The sequence below is a fragment of the Chlorocebus sabaeus genome, chromosome 8 (genome assembly GCF_047675955.1).
Source record: "Chlorocebus sabaeus isolate Y175 chromosome 8, mChlSab1.0.hap1, whole genome shotgun sequence".
Taxonomy (NCBI): domain Eukaryota; kingdom Metazoa; phylum Chordata; class Mammalia; order Primates; family Cercopithecidae; genus Chlorocebus; species Chlorocebus sabaeus.
In genome coordinates this window covers 85,090,510-85,112,408 of record NC_132911.1, presented here as the reverse complement: position 1 = coordinate 85,112,408, position 21,899 = coordinate 85,090,510, and the positions used below count along the sequence as shown (strand labels likewise).

General features: G+C 39.0%; 1 long non-coding RNA gene across 2 annotated transcripts; it reads right to left on the bottom strand.

Annotated features, from left to right (window-relative positions):
• Positions 1–3,446: 3,446 nt before the first annotated feature.
• On the bottom strand, positions 3,447–8,636 carry LOC140712320 (uncharacterized). Of its 2 annotated transcripts, none has more exons than XR_012093851.1 (3): positions 8,523–8,636; positions 5,183–5,372; positions 3,447–4,398 (listed from the first exon to the last, which is right to left on the bottom strand). It is a non-coding gene; the product is annotated as an uncharacterized lncRNA (long non-coding RNA). The 2 variants fall into 2 exon arrangements; XR_012093852.1 differs by lacking the exon at positions 8,523–8,636 and adding an exon at positions 5,600–5,695.
• Between the last annotated feature and the right edge of the window lie 13,263 nt (positions 8,637–21,899).

Here is a 21,899-nt window from a genome sequence, read left to right as displayed (position 1 = left end):
AAAACTTCATGTGGACAAAACTTGTGAAATAATATGAAGAAATAACTGTTAGAGAGTTGGGATTATGTCGTGATTTAGAAAATATACTTTTTGTTGATTTAGCGAAAAGAAAAACATTTAATTCTACTGTCAAGATAGGAGCTTAAGAGAATGAGCAAAGTAATGACAAAAAGAAAACCTGATAACTAAGTCTGGCATTCGCTTCAATCAAGAAATTTCATATGCCTCCCATTGTTATCATTAATAAGAGCTAATACTAATATATTATTTTCTGTATGCTGAGTCCTTAAAACAAAAATTAGATCTCACCTATGATTAAAATCCACTTTGCATGTATCTTTTCTTTCCTTCCTGTCAGAAATGGATAAAATGAGAGTATGCCAGTGCATATGGAGAAAACAAGAGACATAGCAAAATAAAGGTATTTTTCTGCTTTCACTGTGTAAGGATACAAGAGAAATATATAAGATGACTCCTGCCCTCAAGGCCCTTAGAACTTAGCTGGGGGAAACTGTACCTGAAATAATTGGCAGTAAAAGATATTATTTCCTGTTGCCTCAAAGTGCAATAAAATATTTTAAAAAGAGAACAAATACATGAAAACAACTCCACCAGTGTTCCTCAACAGGACAGTTGTTAGAATTAGTGACAGAATGTTTCTTTCATTGTGCAGAACTCTCTCATGCATTGTAAGATTGCTTACATCCCTGACCCCTGTCCTTTAAATGCCAGGTGTTCCCAGTCATTGTGTCAAACAAAAATAAATTTAATTTCAAATGCCTCTCACATTTATTTACAAATTAAGACTCTTTAGACCAAACATTTTCAAACTCTAGTGTTCAAAAGAATCTTAGGTGCTTCGGTGCATCCTGTTCAACTTATCAATATTGAAAACCCTAGTAAAAATAATAATGATAACCTATGTATCCAAAACCCTTAGACGTCTTTGATTCCTCTCTTCTCTCATCTCCCACATTAGATCGAGCAACACTGCTCTGTCTGCTCTATCTTTAAAACCCCATTCACAGTCCAACCACTTCTGTCTACCATACCATGTTGTCCAAGCTCCCATCATCCCTCACCTGGATTATTGCAGTAGCTTCTTGTTGTGGACTGAATGTCTATTTCTCCCCAAAATTCATACGTGAAGCCCTAACCTGCAACGTGCTGGTATTTGGAGATGGGGCCTTTGGGAGGTGATTAGAGTTAGATGAGGTCATGAGGGTAGAGCCCTGGTACAATGGATCAGTGTTCTTATTAGAAGACTCACAAGAGAGTGCTCTCTCTTTCTTCCTCTCTCCCTCTCCCTCTCCTCATTCCTTCCCCAACCCATGCATACCCATCAAGGGAAGGCCATACGAACACATGGTAAGATGGTGGCTACCTTTAAGCTAAGAGAAGAGGCCTCCCAATGAAACTTACCTTGCTGGTACTTTGATTTTGTACTTCACGGCCTCCAAAACCATGAGAAATAAATGTCTGTTGTTTAAGACACCCAGCCTGTGCTATTTTGTTTTGGCAGCCTGAGCCAACTAGTACCCTTCCTGACTAGTTGCTTGGTGTCCCCTTTGCCTTGTTCAGCCCATTCTCAGAATCGTGCTGAGAGTGATCCTGGTGAAAATGCAAGTCAGATTACATCATGTCCTCCTCAGAACACACCCATGACTTCTTCTTTTCTCATGAACATTACAGAAAAGTTTTTACATAACCCTTATGACTTGGGCCATGTGAACTTTTTGGCATGGTCTTTTAATACCCTTCCCGGCCTCCTCACCCAGAACACAGGCTTGCTGGTCCTCTGGTGTGCCAGGTCTGCTCTCTCTGCAGGATCTTTGTACAGTCTGTTCTGTCTCTGGAGAGCTCCTCGCCTGCTCCCTCGACCATGGATTTCTTTACTCAGATTTCCATGGTCACCTTAGCTAGTGCCAATGCCCTTTCTCTCACACATCCACTTCCTATCTCCTTCCTTTAATTTACTTTTCTCCTTGTCCTGTGCTGCTTTTTTTCTTTCCATAGCACATCATACATTTTACTTGTTTATCTTGTTTATTGTTAGCTCATCCTCCCCATGAGAAAATCACCTCCATCAGGACAGGGGTTTTCTTTTCCAAGTTGTTCATTGCTGTTTTCCCATATCTGAAAAAGTGTTTCTCAATATTTTTTCCATTATTGCTCCCCTAGGACTTTTTCAGGCATCTTTTTTCCTAATCATCCCCAGATGAAATTTTAATACCACAGATAGGCTGTATACATGGTTATGTTTGGGGGACCACAAACCATTTCAACATCTAACATTTTTCACCTACAATAACTAGTATTTTCTCCCTTGGCATATTATCACCAAATTGAGGGTATAAGATTGAGAATAAGACCTTGGATGTAGCACATGGTAAATAACTATATGTTGAATAAATGAATGATTTAAATAATATGTATACATCAAATTTATCACTGAATACCATAAACATGTTAACTTATGCAATATAAAATAACTTTATTCAAATTTCAGAAAGTTTTTCCTGTTGCTTCTGTTTAATAGAAAATTCTGAGATTGAGGCCCAGCGTGGTGGCTCATGCCTGTAATCCCAGCACTTCGGGAGGCCTAGGCGGGTAGATCACCTGAGGTCAGGAATTCAAGACCAGCCTGGCCAACATGGTAAAACCCTGTCTCTACAAAAATACAAAAATTAGCCAGGCGTGGCGGCGGTGGCGCGTGCCTGTAATCCCAGCCACTCAGGAGGCTGAGGCGGAAGAATTGCTTGAACCCAGGAGGTGGAGGTTGCAGTGAGCCGAAATCCAACCTGGGTGACAGAGCGAGACTCTGTTTCAAAAAAAAAAAAAAGAAAGAAAGAAAATTCTGAGATTGAAAGGTGAGCTGCTAAAAATTGTTAATATTTACAACTATTTGACTATATGAATCATAGTCTATTTTATTTATTTATTTTTTTGAGAAAGAATCTGGCTCTGTCGCCCAGACTGGAGTGCAGTGGCGCGATCTCAGCTCACTGCAACCTCTGCCTCATGAGTTCAAGCAATTCTCCTGCCTCAGCCTCCTCAGTAGCTGAGATTACAGGCATTGAAAAGATATAGCAAAGTTACAGTATTATACTTTTATGGGACCATCCTTGTATATGGAGTCCATGGTTGACTGAGATGTTAGGCAACAAATGACTGTACCATAATGTTGGATATATGGTGCCGCCACCATGTCTACCCAGCTAATTTTTATATTTTTAGTAGAGACGGGGTTTCACCATGTTAGTCAGGCTGGTATCGAACAGCTGACCTCGTGATCTGCCCACCTCGGCATCCCAAAGTGCTGGCATTACAGGCGTGAGCCACTGTGCCCGATGAATCATAGTCTTTTAAAATATTAAGTAACCATAATAAAATATGACATAAATTTCATTTTGAGGCTAAATATAAGACCACTATACTTATCTATATACCTTGATTTCAAACTTTTTATTAACTGCAACATTAAGTCTCACTAACTTGGTAATTAAACTCTATAAATTCAAATTTGTATCTATAAGATTTTGCATGACCACATTACTTAAAACTTTAAAAAGCATTGCATTCAACTGCCTGCTCCCAGAGGCAAGAGGGACTGTGATTATCTGTCTTCATAGTTCCACTGCCTTGTTGAGTACCTGGCACATAATGTGCACCTAATAAAGACTGTTTAAATGGATGTAGGCTGACTCTATTCAGGAGAAATTTATGAATAAAGGTAGAACTTGAATAGAGACTAAAAGCTATACTGAATTTACATAGAGGAAACATTTCTCACTTGAGAGAACATCAGGAGGAAGGACTGTCAATTGTACATTTGGGAACACAGAGAAATCATCTTAGGTGTATAAAAGAAATTCAATTATGAAAAGCCTTAAAAACATATCTGGGGAGTTTGGACTAAAAGCAAAAAGAAACCATTATAGGAATTTTTGAAGTAGAATGACATCATGAAAGTTGTCTTTTAGGAAAAGTCACCTGGCAACATTATGAAAGGTGAATTAGGAGGAAGAGAGAATGAGAGGATGTAGATTAGTTAAGAAAACATCAGTTATTGGATGTGAATTACAGAGATGAGTGTTGTAATAGGGAAAGGTGGAAAGACTGAGGCAACTTTCAGAAAACAAGGTAGAGCCATTTTCTCATTAAGAGCCTTTGGCTGCAAGTAACAGAAATGAGATTAAACAACAAGAAAAAATACTGGGTCCCACTGCTGGATATCCAAAGGCAGTGCCCTTTCAGAGACAGGCTTACTCCGGTTTTCTTCTAGCTCCATTTTTCCAAGATTCATTTGACTCAGTGCTTCTCTATTTGTCAGCCTCATGCTCCAGGTAGCATGAACCTAGTGACCTCAGTTCCATCGCATCCACACATGAACGTATCCTGAGAAAAAGCAAGAAAAAGCATAGAGAGAGGATTACTTCTGAAATCTCTTTCAGAGGAGCAATAAAGAATTTCCCTAGACTCACTAACAAATCTTTTCTTGCATCTCAGGGACATAAACTGGTTTGCATGCCAATTGCTAAAGCAATGTGGCACGAGGAAAGAGGATTCTCCTTGGACCGTTTTAGTGCCTTCTTGGGCTTGGGAGAGAGTTTGACCTCTAAGCCACATGGGCTGCCTAGGGGAGGATTTGGATACTGTACCAAGATTGGAGTTTAAGAGAAGAGGAAAGTGGTAAGAGATGTTGGGTGTGCAGCCAACAATGCAATGAAGAAGAGAACAGAATTTAAGATGATTCCTCGTTTCTAGCTATTCAGTGATATGACATGTAAGAGAAACCAGTTTGAGGGTCAGAGATGAATTTAACTCCATTTTTAGAGAGATAGTATTAAACTGCAAAATGCTACTCAAAGATACTGTGGTTTCCTTATTAGTAATTGGATAGGCAGTGAAGAATGACCCTGAGCCCTAAGGGATATCTCAGAGCTGGAAAGAGAAATTTAGATGTCATCCATATGGAAGTGAATGAGCTCCCCAGAGAGTGGTTATAGAAAAAGGACCCATGATGAGTCCTAGCCTCAGATGGGAGGAAGGAGGAAAATCAGATGTTAGGAGATTAAAGAAAACAAAGAGCTGTCAGAGAGAGATCGAAGGACTAGTAAATGTGATATAATCATAGAAGTTGAAAGGAAAAAAAATTCATGACGAAGATATCAAATGTTACCTAAAGATTATGAAGAAAGAGAGCTGACAAAGCCAAGTTTGGGGTTTTAAGGGAACAAGATGTATATAAGGAAGTTATTAAAAGATTCATGAAAGATTTCCAAAGAGCAGCAAAGACTGAATTGAAATTCTCAGCATAAATCTGCAATAGGCCAGGTCAACTGAGTCCCTCTCACAATCCAGTATGGCTCCTGCATAAGAAAATAAAAAAAGAATGATTTGATCATTAAAGATGTATAATTGGGTTTGGAAAAAGATAAAGAGGTGAGAGAATTTAGAGTCCTGATAAAGCAATATGAAATCATGGAGTATGGAATTTACACTGTAGAGGGAATCCTCAGCCAAAGGATGAGGATGGACTGAAACTCATCTTTTGGTTCTGTTTCATTGGACTTGCAATATGATATAGCAGACTTACTAGCTTAAGGTCTTGGTTTGAGTTCCCTTGAAAGCACAGCTTAAAATAAAGACTTGGGTACAGGTAGTTTATTAGGGAGGCAAGGCTAGGAAAAAGAATATGAGGAGTAAGACAAGGAAGTGATAAAAACTGATAAAGTGTGTTATTGATTTCAGCCAGCTGTTGCAGACAGTTCAAAGTCTGCAGTGTAGTTACCGGAATCCCACCTCAAGCTCATGTGATGATGTCTCTGTTTCTCTGCCACAAAGCTTTCTTTAAAGCTCAGTAACAACACAGCCTGAAATTGCAGAGGTGTTAACAACTCTAGGCAACCCTCAACCAGTGGGAGAAGGGTCTGCTGTACCAGCCAATTACCATTGTAGGCAACTGAGACTCAGTCCCTCTGGGGACACACAGAGGAATTGTGAAGAATGCCCTCGGAATGGTCCCATCAAATAACAGGGAGGTTGAACCCTGGCTGAAGGTTCCCCCCAGGTGATAACAATGGCACAATCCCAAGTTACACCTGCACAGGTGTTTCAGAGAAAGCCCCAAGGCAAAAAGCAAAGAGCAACTACCACATGTACTGGAAGTGAGACACTAGTAATTGCATGCCACTGTCACCACAGCTGTCCATCACAGCTGCCCAAAACAGCTGCTCAGAAATCAGTAGCCCAAGAAGCTGTGACATGGGCATCACACACAGCTGCTACACCAAGGTTTCTCCACCACAACACTACTGACATTTTGGACTAGATAATTATTTGTCATGGGGGCTAGTATGTGCCTTGTAGGATGTTAACCAGCACCCCTGGACTTGCCCGACTAAATGCCAGCTGCCTCCTGTCCAGTTGTGACAAGAAAAAATGTCTCTAGACATGGCCAAGTGTCCCTAGGGAGGCAAAAATCACACCCAGTTGAGAACCACTGCACAACGCTGTGTAACCATGAGCAAGTTGCTTTACTTCTCTAAATCTGTTTCTTTTTTTTCTTTTCTTTTCTTTTCTTTTTTTTTTTTTTTGAGACGGAGTCTTGCTCTGTTGCCCACGCTGGAGTGCAGTGGTGCCATCTTGGCTCACTGCAACCTCTGCCTCCCGGGTTCAAGCTAGTCTCCTGCCTCAGTCCCCCAAGTAGCTGGGATGACAGGTGTGCACCACCACACCTGGCTAATTTTTGTATTTTTAGTAGAGACAGGGTTTCACCAGTTGATCTCGAACTCCTGACCTCAGGTGATCCGCCCACCTCGGCCTCTCAAAGTGCTGGGATTACAGGTGTGAGCCACTGTGCCTGGCCCTCTAAATCTGTTTCTTATCTATAAAATGAGGATAATAATAATACTGACCTCATGGGCTTTGGAAGATGACTAAATGAATTGGTGAACATTAATCAGTTATCAGAGTAAATGGACACTTAGCACATAGTATGTGTTTAATAATAAGGTAATAATAATGGCAGTACTGTAAAAAAGCTCTGATTTTATATATTTTTATGGCTAGAATTCAAGGTTTAATTTCCTTTTCCTTGATTAAAATAATAAAATAAGGTACTCATTAGTAATAAAAATAAGGTACTTATTCCTAATATCTATTTCAGCAAATGAATCAAAGGCTGAACTTCAATGTGGATAAATCAAAGTGAAAGTTTGACATCAGTCACTTTTGATCTTCTTTCATTACCAAACACCAGTTAATGCACTTAAGTTAAATAGGACCACGTGTCATTTTGTTGTAGCTAAGTGAATTCGCAGTGTGAAGGAGATAAAAAGAACTCTGCTTAAAAGTAAATAGAACATTTGAATGCTGTGTATTTCAGAATAATCTTGCAGAGTTTATACCTCAGTATTTTATAAAATGCAGATTTAAAATGTACATTTAGTAAAACAAATTTTTTAGCATAGTCTGCAATCTCAGACTTAAAGACATGAATATTTTAGGTTTATTAGCATAAATTGAATACCAGCATGCAAACACTGAAATGAATTTAAGGAAATTGTTAATGATTCATTACATAGAGTAATTAGATTTTTGTATGATTGGAGTAAATGCATTAGCAAAAACAATTATGCACTGATACAGTGAAAAACCACTCTCAGGAAAGAAGTCAGTGGTGTAATAAAAAGGACATTTTTGCAGGGCTCCTCCTGCACTTTCTTGACTGAATCACAAACAGCTGTTGCCATCTGCCAGGGTGAGCCCTTGGCAGAAAGGCATGACAAACCTCTGCCAAACCCTGATCTGTTGAAAGTGTCTACCCCAGAACTCTCAGAAACTGAGTATCCTTAAGAGATAGTGAATGAATCTCCAGTGAAACTGGCTTATGTCATTTTTAAGGGATTGTAGGGGAAAAGCTAACAAGATAAGCAGAAGAAGTATGTTCGTGGAGAATTGCCTGTGTGGCTCTGCTTCTATTACATTAAATCTTTTAGAGGGTATATGCTTTTGCCTACAATGGAATCATTGTTCAAACTTATTGTATGGTGTTGTAACTACTTCTTAATGTGTATTAAACTGCTAGTACAAGTGCCAAGACATTGTCATCTTTGTGTCTCCAAGACCTAGCACAGAGGAGGCACTCACGGAGTAAATGAATGAATAAAAGTATTGGTCCAGGCCAGGTGCGGTGGCTAACACCTGCTAATCCCAACACTTTTGGGGGCCACGGCAGGTGGATCACCTGGGGTCAGGAGTTCGAGACCAGCCTGGCCAACATGGTGAAACCCTGTCTCTACTAAAAATACAAAAACTAGCCTGGTGCGGTGGCTAATCGCACTGTAACGATTGTAATCCCAGCTACTTGTGAGGCTGAGGCAAGGGAATTGCTTGAACCCAGAGGCAGAGGTTGCAGTGGGCTGAGATTGTGCTACTGCACTCCAGCCTGGGCAACAGAAGGAGACTCTGTCTCAAAAAAAAAAAAAAAAAAAACTCTATATATATATCCAGCTTACCATGACTGCTGCACCAGACTCCAAGATCAGTTGTGAATTTCAAATACCAATCTCAGCCTTCACAGGGTTATCTTAAGTACTGTACCTCAGAACCACTGAATCTTCTCATCATGTGTCAGCCTTCCTAGAATAGACACAGTCTGAAGCAGCAGGAAATGAGGCAATGAGAGCCATGTGACATAGGCCACATCTACACCCCTGAAGAAAAGAAGTTAGGCAATCTTCTAGATCATTGAGACAGAAAGAGATGTTTGCCAGGAAATGCCGGATAACTCAGGCAAAGTGCTTTTTTTTCTGCTTGAATTAATAGCATAATTGCCTCAGTTCTCCATTTGTCTATTTTTGTTCAGACATAGCTTCAGATCAAATCATTTGCAGCAAAGAGTCCTAGGGGAATAAAAGAAAAGGAGCCCAGAGACAAAGGAGGAAGCTTCCAAACTAGTTCAACTGTGTCACAGAACAGCCTGAATGCATCCAGGTGGCAGTATGGAAATTAGGAAGCGAAACTGGATCTATGCGAATGATGAGGAAATGCTTATTTGAATTTCACAAATAAGAGCATTAGCTATTTTCACAATGTGAAGCATTTGATTTTACCTTAATGTATCAATGTTTCAAAGGCAGGTCCTTGTAGATCAATTGCCTCTATTTCTTTTCTGTGAATGTTGACTGCAAAGAGGCTTTTCTGTAAGAATTCAATTTAGAAAAGCTTAAAAGCAATAGTGGTGGAGACGAACGGTTTTAAAAACTAAACTTAAATAATAATACTGTCTCCTAGGAAGTGATTTTGAATAACAACTTAAAAAATCAAATTAAGTCCAGTAGAGTCTCACATTGATGTTATCTCTGAAGCCCCAGCTCTGAGATCATGCTAGAGATGGAATCATATATGAACAAGCATCTTCTGGGGCTGTCTTTATCATTCTCTGTTATATTTTATTCAAGGCAATGTATCTGCTATTGCCCTAGCCATCTTTATAGCTTCAAGTTTCAGATTATGAGTGATCACAACAGAGTTCTAAAATCTGACAGAGAAGTAAGCAGACACCATATAAATTAAAATGCAATTAGATGCAAGAAAGTTTTGTAAACTGCAACACACCATGCAAATCTGTTAGTATGGTACAGAAGGCTCATTGAAGCCTGCTTTTCTTTTTTTCCTTTTAATAAAACGATGTGACTAATTATGAAGATAAAACCTCATTAAATCTTTTAACCTGATTTTCCTTTCTAATTATTGGAAGCTTATATATTGTCTGCGAGTAAATTTCTTTTCTGAAACTAAAACTAGCCTCTCCCAGCTTTGATTGGATTTCACAGGGCCCACTGTGATACATCACCACTGGAACTGTTTGACTCAAAGGAAGATAGGATTAAGCTACCTGTATTATAGGAATTCACCATGGAAACCACAGAACAGGAACAAAAAATTGGTAAAAGAAAAGCAAATCAAAATCACCAGGACTATTGAACACAGGTAGTTAAAATTACAGTAAGAGTTCCCACTACTTAGTTGGGATTCTATTCCTGAGCCTTGAAAAGAACTCACAGACTTTCTTTGAGTAAGACTTGGGGCATACAATGAAATGACTTTTATCTTAAGCTAAATGACCTGCATGATAATTTTATTTTCCTTCAGAGTTAATTCTTTTTTTTTTTTTTTTTTTTTACAGGCCTAACAGTTTAAAAGCAATTTGAAAAATTGATATAAACCTAAACATAAAATGGTAAATGCTCACACATGAAAAAAATTAGCTCCAGAAGTCGTATCAATAAGACCATTGTGAATGACATTGTACACCAAATTGTCAATGATATTCTTTGTTTCAAGTTTCTTTTTCATTCTTTAGGATTTTTTTTTTTTCCTTCAATGTTTGCTGCATTGGGAGAGGCAAAGGTGTGCTTTTAGACATCATCAGGTTAAATAACTTTAATCTTAAACTTTTTGAACGACTGATCTCCAAACTTTTCATTGTGTCTCCCTTTAGTTTAAAAAGGGAGATCCCTGATAGATCTATATCCACACATTTTAAAACAGAGGTATTTTAAAGATGTTTTACAAAAAGTATTAATCCTAAGAAGATCATCAATCCCATGTCTAAGATATTTTCATAATTACCTTTGATGGACTTAACGATAACACGTGCTATGCAGCCATTGCTTTGTTATTTGTTTTCTTTTCCTTCACTATGCCCTGGGGCTTTAATCACCTCTTAAATTGCTTCTAGATGCCTGTGTTGCCATCCTGAGTCCCACCTGGGAGATTCTCATACTTCAAACACACAATGATTCCGTTGGCAGCAATTTGGTCTCAGTAGAAGTCAGTTTTCCTAAGTAGGATCTAGTCAAATTCAATTTGAACAAAACTTAGTAGATTAATCAAATCCTCTTGACTATAATTTTATAGAATTTAGTATTTTATAAAATGAGTGGCCTATTATTACATAAATTTCTTTATACAGAAATTCAATATTGCTTTAGTAATGTGTACTTGATAATATCCATATCATTCTTACCGGTTTCTTTTTTTTTTTAATTAATAAACAAAAAGATCAAAGAACCCACCATTGTATTAATACTGGTGCCACAGTTCTAGAAAAAGAAAATATTCTTTTTTTTTTTTTTTCTTTTTGAGACGGAGTCTCGCTTTGTCGCCCAGGATGGAGTGCAGTGGCCAGATCTCGGCTCACTGCAAGCTCCACCTCCCGGGTTCACGCCATTCTCCTGCCTCAGCCTCCCAAGTGGCTGGGACTACAGGTGCCCACCACCTCGCCCGGCTAGTTTTTTGTATTTTTTAGTAGAGATGGGGTTTCACTGTGTTAGCCAGGATGGTCTCGATCTCCTGACCTCGTGATCCACCTGTCTCGGCCTCCCAAAGTGCTGGGATTACAGGCTTAAGCCACCGCACCCGGCCAAGAAAATATTCTTAAATGTTTCTAAAAGAAAACATTTTTAAGATGAGTATTAAGGAGGACCAGAATCGAAACATTATCTTCTTTGTGATGGTTGTTGCTATTAGTTAAAACACTTTAAACCACACTTAATAAAATAAATTCACTGTTCACCATTTATACAATGTTACATGTCATTACGATAGGAAATAGTATGGGGAAATTATATTTCAAAATGATTCCAAGTGATCTCCCTCTCTGTCTTTCTCTCACACACACATATACACACACTCACGCAGGCACACTGTTCATGACTTTTTCCCAGAGCCAAGCTAAGAGGCTATAGTAGGCTGGTGGTCCTACAATTAAAAGTTATCTTAGTAAGTGAAAAGGACTGGATTGAGATCTTTCATTCACGTCTTACTCAACCTCTAATTCCTGCTGTGAGAATGTATATAATGTATTTTTTTATCCAATAAAAATTATTTTTAGAATCATGCAAACATTACAATGTTAGCTATATCTCACCTCCCTTTCCTTTCTGTGGATAACCAAGAGTTGGAAAGTATATACTATTTTTGACCATATTTCTGATTAAGTTTAGTTGGTCATATTAGCCAACAATTCAGCTAATACTTTTCAATACTTAGTCCTTTAATTTAGTGAAGTATTTTCCCTTTAAAGTTTTAGTAACAGCTGAATGAGGTGGGTGTAGCAGGGGCTTAGATGTCACTCTTATAATGAAAGCAAGATCATTCTTTCAAATGTTCAAATGTGCCTATTCTTAGGTTTTATTCTAACTAATTTAATAACATTAAAAATTAATCTTCTCTACTCTTTAGAAAAGTGAAAATTTTAGACAAGTGATTGGAGAAAAGATTTATGTACATATTTAATTATTTAATTATTGATGTCGGTCACTGCCACTAAAGCTGCAGATCAGAGAAGATGAGGTTTGGTGCCTAGTGACAGCGATGAGGCATTTGCAAATCTGTAATGAGTGCTGTAAAACACAGGTATTACCCAACATCTTAATCATAAGCAATTTCCTAGGGCAAAGGGAAGCCATCTTGATAAGGGTACATGGTGTATTTCACAGGCCTTTTGCCACAGCCTGTTTCATAATTTATTACACCAGCTTTGTTAATAACATACCAAATATTTCCCTCCCTCCTTGCTAATCAACTTCTGCTGACTTATGAAGAAATCATCAAGGGAGATACCTCATTTCTTCAATTTCATCTGCTCCTCACCTTCCTCCTCCTCCAGCTTACCACCTCTTCCAAGATCCTGCTGATACCTAACTACTGGCCTCCTTCGTCAAACTCAGAAAGCTGTCCTTGAGGTACAGTTCATTGTTCCATTGGGCGGCCTACCCAAGTCCAAAAACACCCTCGTCTACACAGCGGTCATACCTGAAATTCCAGAACGATCTTTGGTAGCATTTTCTGCCTCCAAAAACCTTTTGGAGACCTTAGCAAATTTCTTAGAGGGAAGAAATCTAGATTGGAGTAACCAACCAGGGATTAAAAGGCAGAAGCAGAAAATCTGGATTAGAAAGATTATAGTTGCTGACTGCCACATGACTGAATTCTCAGCTGTTCCTAAGTCAATGGTGATAAGAACGGTCATAAAGATTAATCATTTCTGACCATGAAGTGGGTGCTGTCTTTACTGGCAGCCAGACACTTGTATAATTCTTTCCCTCCTCCCTTCCTCCACATTCCTATTTAAGAAAGAAAACATCTGAGAGGATGGACTGGGGGAGGGGCAGAGATGGGACTAGGTATGAAAAAGCTGTAAATTTCACATTCTCATTCCAGCTGTCAGTTTTCTGTGTTTCTGTCGTCTTGCCCCAAACACTTCCCTATTTAACTAAGAACATCCTCTGGAGGATCTTACCTGCATCACAGGACCTCTCTAATAATAGAAAACTACTTCATTATCACGCAAAATAAGAAGCAGTAAAAAAATAGTCAGCCTGTATACCTTTAACTTAAACTTTGTCACTTTTAGGGGCTTTGCGACACCTCCTCCAGCTGCCTGCTAGATTTCATCTGATTGTTGTAGTAGTAGTTGTTCATCAAAACAGAGGAAGATCATACTCCATATTCATTATTCATAGAAAACAATCATGGGGTGGTCTATTTAGAGCTCAAAATTGTCGCTCTGTGGAATAGGGAAGAGGGATCACCTCACGCCAAGATCCTGAATCCAAGCAAGAGATGCTGGTGTGCCCAGTAATTCCAAGGACGCCATGATGGGCTGCATGACCCTGTCTCTAATTATCCCGATTCATTTTGGCTGTTCATTCTGTCAGGAATTTTTGACAGAAAACCAACGCATCAGAGATAAGACTGAACGAATTAATTCTGGTCCTTTAAGCCTAAAATATTAACATAGCAACCAATCTGATGGAGAGGACGCAGTGGAGGGGGAGGGGATGATATCACAGCTGCACAATTGCATGTTGTAATCACTGCTGTTATCTTCTGTGCTTTGTATTCAATAGTTCTCTGATAGTTCTCTGCGCTGAGCACTGCATATTGATTTGGAGAAAAGTAAATGAGGTTCTGAATACATAAAGCCTTTCTGATATACTTAGAACAATTCATTCCCCTTTTTATTCTTCTCTGATTTATTTTCTAACTTCAAAGTTCATGTGAATCCCTTATTTTTAACTTTTTTTTTTTTTTTTTACATAATTTGTTAGGCAGGATAATTGTTTGATGGAGTAAACATGCCAAAAAAATTAAAAATAAATTAGAAATGAATTTCTTCCTAAGAAGAATCCAGTTCAAACAGATTTAAAGGTTCTAACATGGTGTGCGAAATATTTATGAAGATCTTCCTACTTAAACATCTAGAAGGTACAAGAGGGAAGTGATTGTGTTAAAAAGGGAGCGTTCTGATACCAACACAAGTCCCTTCAGTTGCAGTAAACCTCAATGTTCTCTGATAAGAGATTTCAGGTGTGGATATGCCTGGAGACAGTGAGGATTCTTACCGGCTGCTTACTCACGCTCCCTGACAATTCTGCTCCGGTGCCAGACAAGAGGCTGGGTGGTAGGGAGTATTTGTCTTACTGAGGTATTGGGTGCACTAGCTCTCCATAAAGAGGGCTACAGACCAGGAGCACCTGTCTTGGGGAGTTCCTCTTGTGCTCAGCCCTTCCAATCTGGGAGGATACGATGAGTGATTGAATGTGCCCGAGCTTAAAAAGAGCAACTAAAGGGCTAAGTGTCCTCCTCTGAGATAATAGGTAGTCCCATTTATTGAGTGCCATATATGCCAGTCATGACATAAGAAGCTCATTCAATCCTTTAGCAAGTCTTTGAGTCCCATTGTATGATTATTCTCATTTTTAGAGATCAGGATACTGAGGCTTGGGAAGGTGAAGTCACTGGCCCAAGCTCCCATGGCTGGAAAGAAGTAATGTTCTAACTCATGCTCTTCCCTAGGCGTAACCACTGCTGCTCTTGACTGCTCACCAGGCTGCGTCCAAACGTGCTGTCGTGTGCTGAGAAGGCAAACCGTATCTCGTGGGATGACCCCAGCATTTGTGGTCAAAGGCCTTCCTTGGCCACTTTCAGGTATGTGATCAGTATGTCAAACTGTTCCTTCACCCCCTGCTGGCAAAATGGGGAAAATTAGACTTATTGGGAAGGACCAATATAAGAGTTAAATCTGTTTTCCAAGCAGATTACTTGGTATAGAATCAGTGCTCAATGTTTGTTGCATCTAATTCTTGTATAATAAATACATGTATATTTGATAACAAAAATATATGTATATTTTATATAGCTTCACATTAAATAGCAACTTGATAACATCTCATTTCATCTTTAACAGCAACTTGATAAAATTCAGGGTTGAATTTGAGAGTTTAATTCTTCATTTTATCTTATCTTATACATAGATACCCATGCATCTGCTTCCAAATTTAGAGCTCAGATTCTCAGCTTAAACATCCACGCATACGTTGAGGAAGATACGAGCACCTGGCTCGGAGCCCCCACAGCAGGAAACTGGTGGACAGGTGGTTGAACTGAATCTCGGGCTTGGCAGTGAACTATGCTACACCCATTTCCTGCTACGACATCTTGTCCACACATGGTTCCTGCTCTTAACTGTTGGGGGTTCCTCCCACTTACAGCCCACAGCACTTTACCATACTCACCTGAAGATGGAGAAAGTGCCACTGGCTGTGTAGCTGGATAGGAAGATAAGTTGTATAGGGCAACAGGAAAAAATAGAGGCAAGAGTTGAGGAGAGGGAAGAGGTGCAGCGTGGGCCAGAGACAACCTTGGCTTCCCAGATGTAGTGTGTGCCTTTGGATACATAGGATGAGGTATGCTTGTGTGATGCGAGATAGGGGACCTTGAGAATATTGCCAGCCTTGGTGACACTAGAAAAAGCTGCACACAACAGCAGATCTCAAGACCTTTGCACATGCTCTGCCTGAGATGCTCTTGCTCGAGGCTACTCAACTGGTGTCTCCTCCTTGAGAGTCTTTTCTGACTTTTCTACTTAAAATAGTCACCGTCATTCCCATGATATTGTGTCATCTTCATAGCACCTATTATGATCTGAAATTAAATTATATATTGAGTTACTTGTTTTCTGGTTTATCTTCCCCTTCTAAAATGTAAGCTCCTGACTACCATCCCCGCAATGCCCAGAATAATGACTGACTGAATACATATTTATCAAAAGAATGAATATTACCAGTGACGTTTCACCCCCTTTTAGGCTGTTAATTTCCTCCTTATTCTAGATCTCCACTCAGGTATCCCATTTTTCTTCAAAGTCAAGCCTCAAAGATTGGGCTGAAAGTCTTCTATTCGGTTCCCCAAAAGCCAAAATATTTTCTGTCTTGTGCTTTTGCATGCTGTTCTCTCTGCCTGGAACATCAACTACTTCCACATTCTCCTCTCCTTGTCAAATTCTCTGCTCTTTGGATGTTCGGTTGCTTCTCATCCAAATTCAATGTCATTCTCCAGAAAGGATGTCCCTGATTAGCACTCATCTCTGCAATTTAATTTAAATTTAATTTAATTTATTTATTTATTTTTTGAGACGGATTCTCACTCTGTCTCCAGGCTGGAGTGCAGCGGCAGGATCTTGGCTTACTGCAACCTCCACCTTCCACGTTCAAGAGATTCTCCTGCCTCAGTCTTTCGAGTAGCTGGGATTACAGGCGCCTGCCACCACGCCTGGCTAATTTTTTGTATTTTTAGTAGAGATGGGGTTTCACTATGTTGGCCAGGTTGGTCTCAAACTCCTGACCTCAGGTGATCTGCCCATCACAGCCTCCCAAAGTATTGGAATTACAGGCATGAGCCACTGCACCCAGCTTCTGCAATATTTTCTATTAGAGCAACCTAGGTTTCCTCTTTGGTTGTGATTTTGGTTTTAAATTCAGTTACTTACCTATTTATTTGTTTCTAGTCTGTCTTCCCTACTAGACTATAAGCTTCACGAGGGCAGAGTCTGTGTATATTTTATTGTACAATCCATGCTCAGGGTGTGGCACAATGCCTAGAACAGACTGGGTACTAAATGAATTGTCGAATAAATAAATGAATCAATTGTTTAAAGTCATTCTGTCCACATTTGGATTAGGAGGCAAATCTAACTTACAAACTTTTTAATAGTTGTAACTCTTCCCCTCCTTTAGTTTTTATATAGACTATCTTTCTATTGAACAAAAAGTTAAAATTACACTTTGCCCATGAGGCTTCTCTAAACATTGCAGCCACAGTAACCTTTCCCTTCACTAGGCCCTTAATCATTTCATTCACACGTGTTCCTAGCACTTTCTAGTGCTAAGATGCATTGATATGGTCCCTGACCTCAAGGAGGTTTGGATATCTATCACACATTTTCAGACTTGACTGTAACTCAAATGTGTCAAATGAATAAATGAATGCATTTAATTATAGCTTTGTTGACATCTCAACTCCTTCTGCTTATTTTTCATGATATTAAACACAAATGCGTAGCGTCTTCCCATAATATTCCTGGGGCGGCTCAAGAAAGGTCATCCTTCCAGAAGAATCAAAAGAAAGTGATCTATTCCTGGTAAAGACTGGATGATGAGAAATGAAGTCGCTGCCCAGCATCTCTAAGTCTGACTCTACTAATTCATTATCGTTAAATGGATTTCCCAAAAAGCCACACCCTCTTGTATTTAAATGTAAATATGAAAACATTTTCTAAACCAAAGGTCCAAGGATTTTAATTAGCCATCTTAAGAAGTGACTTTCTTTCATTGGCTCAGATAACTCTACAGTGGGTATCCATGGGGGATTGATTGCAGGACCCTCCTCAGATACCACAATTCTGGGATGCTGAAGTCCTTTGTGTAAAATGACATAGAATTTGCATATAACCTACACACATCCTCCGATATACTTTGCATCACCTCTAGATTACTTATAATACCTAATGCGATGTAAATGTTATATAAATAGTTATTATCCTGCATTGTTTTTTACTTGTATTATTGTGTTGTTATTTTTGTTGCTTGGGTTTTTTTTCCAAATATTTTTTATATGAGGTTGGTTGAATCCAGGAATGTGGAACCCAAAGATACGGAGGGTCAACTGTCTTCATCTCTTTTTCTTTTTCTCTCTTTGGTTTTCCAGGATCATATCTGGCAGCACTGTAGTGCAGCCTCACTAATTTGAAAACAAATTTGAAATAAAATTCAGGTTTTTTTCCTTTGCCTCATCCTTTACAACCAATCCTTAAAAAAAAAAAAAAAAAAAAAAAAAAAAAAAAAAAAAAAAAAGTATTGTGTATGTAGTATAAAAACAAGTAGCTAAAACATGGGAAATTGTGGGAAAATGTTGGCTGTGATATTTGCACGATGCTCCACTTAGGTTCAATGATTTTTCTCTGCATTTGATAAATGGAGCTGGTTTTTTGGCAGTATCTTGGCACAATCAGTATGCTACCAATTTCCTGTAACATTTCTAAGCTTTATTCTTTCCAAAGCTATTTTTTTTCACTCGCAACTGCAGGCTACTAGCACTGTCTTTTTCTCCTCCATTCTGCCCTGCCTGCCTCATCAATGATCAAATACCAGTACCCTTTTTACTGGTAATCTCTAGATCAGTCCTCTTCACTATGTCATTGACTCAGACTGCTAAAGAACAGACTTTGGGAAGCTCATCACCCTTTCTCATGTCTTATAACATTCTAGTTATTTTTCTACATAACTAATGCAAATCTGTTCATATTTTCTGCTCAACTAAAGCAAATCACCTTCTGCTACTGACTCACCAACTGGGTTGTTCAATTTCCTCATTATCTATCATTAAGACCTATAAGTTCTACCTGCCTAATGTATCTGAACTCCAAGCACTTCTTGCCATCCTCATTGCTACAACCTTAGCCTCATCTAAGACTGTATTTTTTCTATGCCTCTATAATAGACTCCTCAAAGAGGCCTCTCTGACTCTTTTCTATAGACCACCTTCTGCATATTAATTGCAAGCAAGTGTGCAAAGCACCTTCTAAAACATAAATCAGATCATGTCACTTCTCTGCTTGAAATATTCTAGTGGCTTCCCTTTGGGACCACAATAAAATCCAAGGTCCCTACCTTGTCCTGCAAGGCCCTATGTGATATGACACCTCCCACCTTTTCACTTCTTGCTCCACCCATTCATTCGAGGCACACAGCCTTCTTTGGCAAAACACCAAGCTCTGAGGGCTTGAGTCTCAGTTCGTTTGTGCCACTATCATAAAATACCTGAGACTGGATTATTCATAATAATAAGGAACAAAAATTTATCTCTTACAGTTCTGGAAACCGGTCGGTCCAAGACTAAGGTGCTGGCAGGTCTGGTGTCTGGTGAGGGCTGCTCTCTGCTTCCAGGATGATGCTTTGTTGCTGCATCCTCCAGAGGATGAGGAACACTGGGTCTTCACATGGTGAAAGGGGGAAGGACAAGAAAGCCAAATCCTTCATAAAGCCTCTTTTATAAGGGCTTTGATCTCATTTACAAGGAGAGGACCCCTCACAACCCAATCACTTCTGAAACACTCCACCTCTTACTATTATCACATTGGCTCTTAAGTTTTAACACTTGAATTTTGAAGGAGATACATTTAAACCATAATAGCCCATGACTGGCTCCTTCTTTCTTCGTCTCTTCACATGGCTTCCTCCTTCTCACGACCTCAGTTTCAATTCAAATGTCACTTTCTCAGAGAGGCCTTTCCTGGCTCCCTGGTTAAGCAACATCGCTCTTCACTCTATATGACTTACGCACAGTGGCTATGTTCTTAGCACTCATCAGTGTGTGAAACCTTCACATTTACTTGTGTATTGAATATTATCTATCTCTCCCCTTAGAACATAAGCTGCTTAAGGTCGGGGTTATTGTGGGTATTATTCACCATTGTATCTCCAGCATCTCATGCAGTCTAACATGTATTCCTTTCATTCATTCCACAAATACTTAATTAGCAACTACTCTATGTCAACCATTGTCTTGGGCACTAGGATATAAGCTGTGAATAGAATTGAAAAAACGTCTGTAATTCCAACACTTTGGGAGGCCAAGGCAGGAGGATTGTTTGAGCCCAGTAGTTCAAGGCCAGCCTGGGCAACATAGTGAGACCCTGTCTCTACAAAAAAATTTAAAAAAATAAAAATTAGCCAGATGTGGTGGCACATGCCTATGGTTCCAGCTACTCGGAAGGCTGAGGCAGAAGTATTGTTTGAGCCTGGGAGGTTGAGGCTGTAGTAAGCCCTGATTATGACACTGCACTTCAGCCTGGGGATGACAGAGCAAGACTTTTTCTGGAAGAAAAGAAGGAAGGAAGGAAGGAAGGAAGGAAGGAAGGAAGGAAGGAAGGAAGGAAGGAAGGAAGGAAGGGGAAAAGAAAGAAGAAAAGTTCCTGTTTTTACAGGGTCTATAACAAAGAAAGAAAGAAAGAAAGAAAGAAAGAAAGAAAGAAAGAAAGAAAGAAAGAAAGAAAGAAAGAAAGAAAGAAAGAAAGGCAAAAAAGAAAGAAAAGTTCCTGTTTTTATAGGTTCTGTATCATATTTGGGCAGGGCAATGCACACTGCAAAAAAACCAAATTGTCAATAAACAACTAAATATATACCATATCAAGAGATAATGGTTGCTCTAAAAAATACAGCAGGAAAGAGGAATAGGGGATGCTAGCGGGCACATTCCCCCCACTCTCCAATAATAAACATGGTAAGTTACTTGCCTTTGTTTCCATAGCACTTTAGATACACTTTTAAAATATCACATTTATCACATTTTATCATAGTGACTTGAAGAAAGTGAATTCATTTGGCTCTGAGTTCTATGTTAGTGATGATGTTATACGCATCAGTCTTTGCACCAGACATATAGGAAGACTCAATAAGTGCAAGGAAATGAAAGAACATGTGAATTAGCAAATGTTCCTATTTCTGTTCTTACCCTCTTGAATTTCTTCCTTGTAAAACTTCATGAAAGAGCATTCATAAGAGACCTGCAGAAATATTTGGTCATTTAACCCTTCCTATATGCAGTCTGTGCTGCATTTGGTGTCTCTGAGCATCAGTAAACAGGACCATCCCATAACTGCTGTGTATTTTTAATTTGTGAAGTGATTCACTGAACCTGGTTAGACTAAGATCTGCCTTCCTTTTCTTCAGCCCACAACACTAGGGCTTGTGCTCAGTGGCCTTTCATGTGTCATACACTATATTTATCCACATAAAGCAGATACATGATACACATTGTCACTAATTTGGTTCCTCTGTAACATACATAGAAAACAGTTACAGAGAAGATATTGTGTATTTTGTAATTTTAATCTGGGTCCTTGGCACCAAGCCACTCATCAAGAAGTCCAATTTTCCTGCAGAAATACTGTGATACATTTGAAGTTATTCTCTGCAATGACATAACACTACTCCCCTAGATAAGCAAACATCTTTTTTCAGTACTTCTAGTGTATTTCAATATCAGAAGCAGTAAAGTATATAGGCTCATTTTTATTTGTAAAGAATTGGTTCCCAGCTTGCATATATGACATGGCTAAGGAAACTCTAGATAAATAATTTAATGAAATCTGATACTATATCCATATGAGGAATGTTAAAAGGAGAAATAAGTTTTTCTCAGACTTTAATTGCTGGAAAAGTAAATGAAGAGTATAAATAACTTCAGTATCAGCTAACCAGTCCATTTCCTTATAAAGGATACCTCATGTGCCCCTACATGCAAAAGAAAAACAAAAAGCCTATTTCTCTACTAAAAGTATACACTAACTAATGTCAGAGGCGAAAGAAGAAGAAGAAGAGATAATTGTGTTGCATACTATTCAGGATTACAGGATTTCAAAATGCATGTGGTTTCCTGTCAGACACTTAATTTCCAGTCTTGCTTTCCAAACTATGTAGGCCGGGCTGTCATTGACTTCCTGTGTCCTTCTCTGATAGTATACATATAAAAATAGAAAGCAG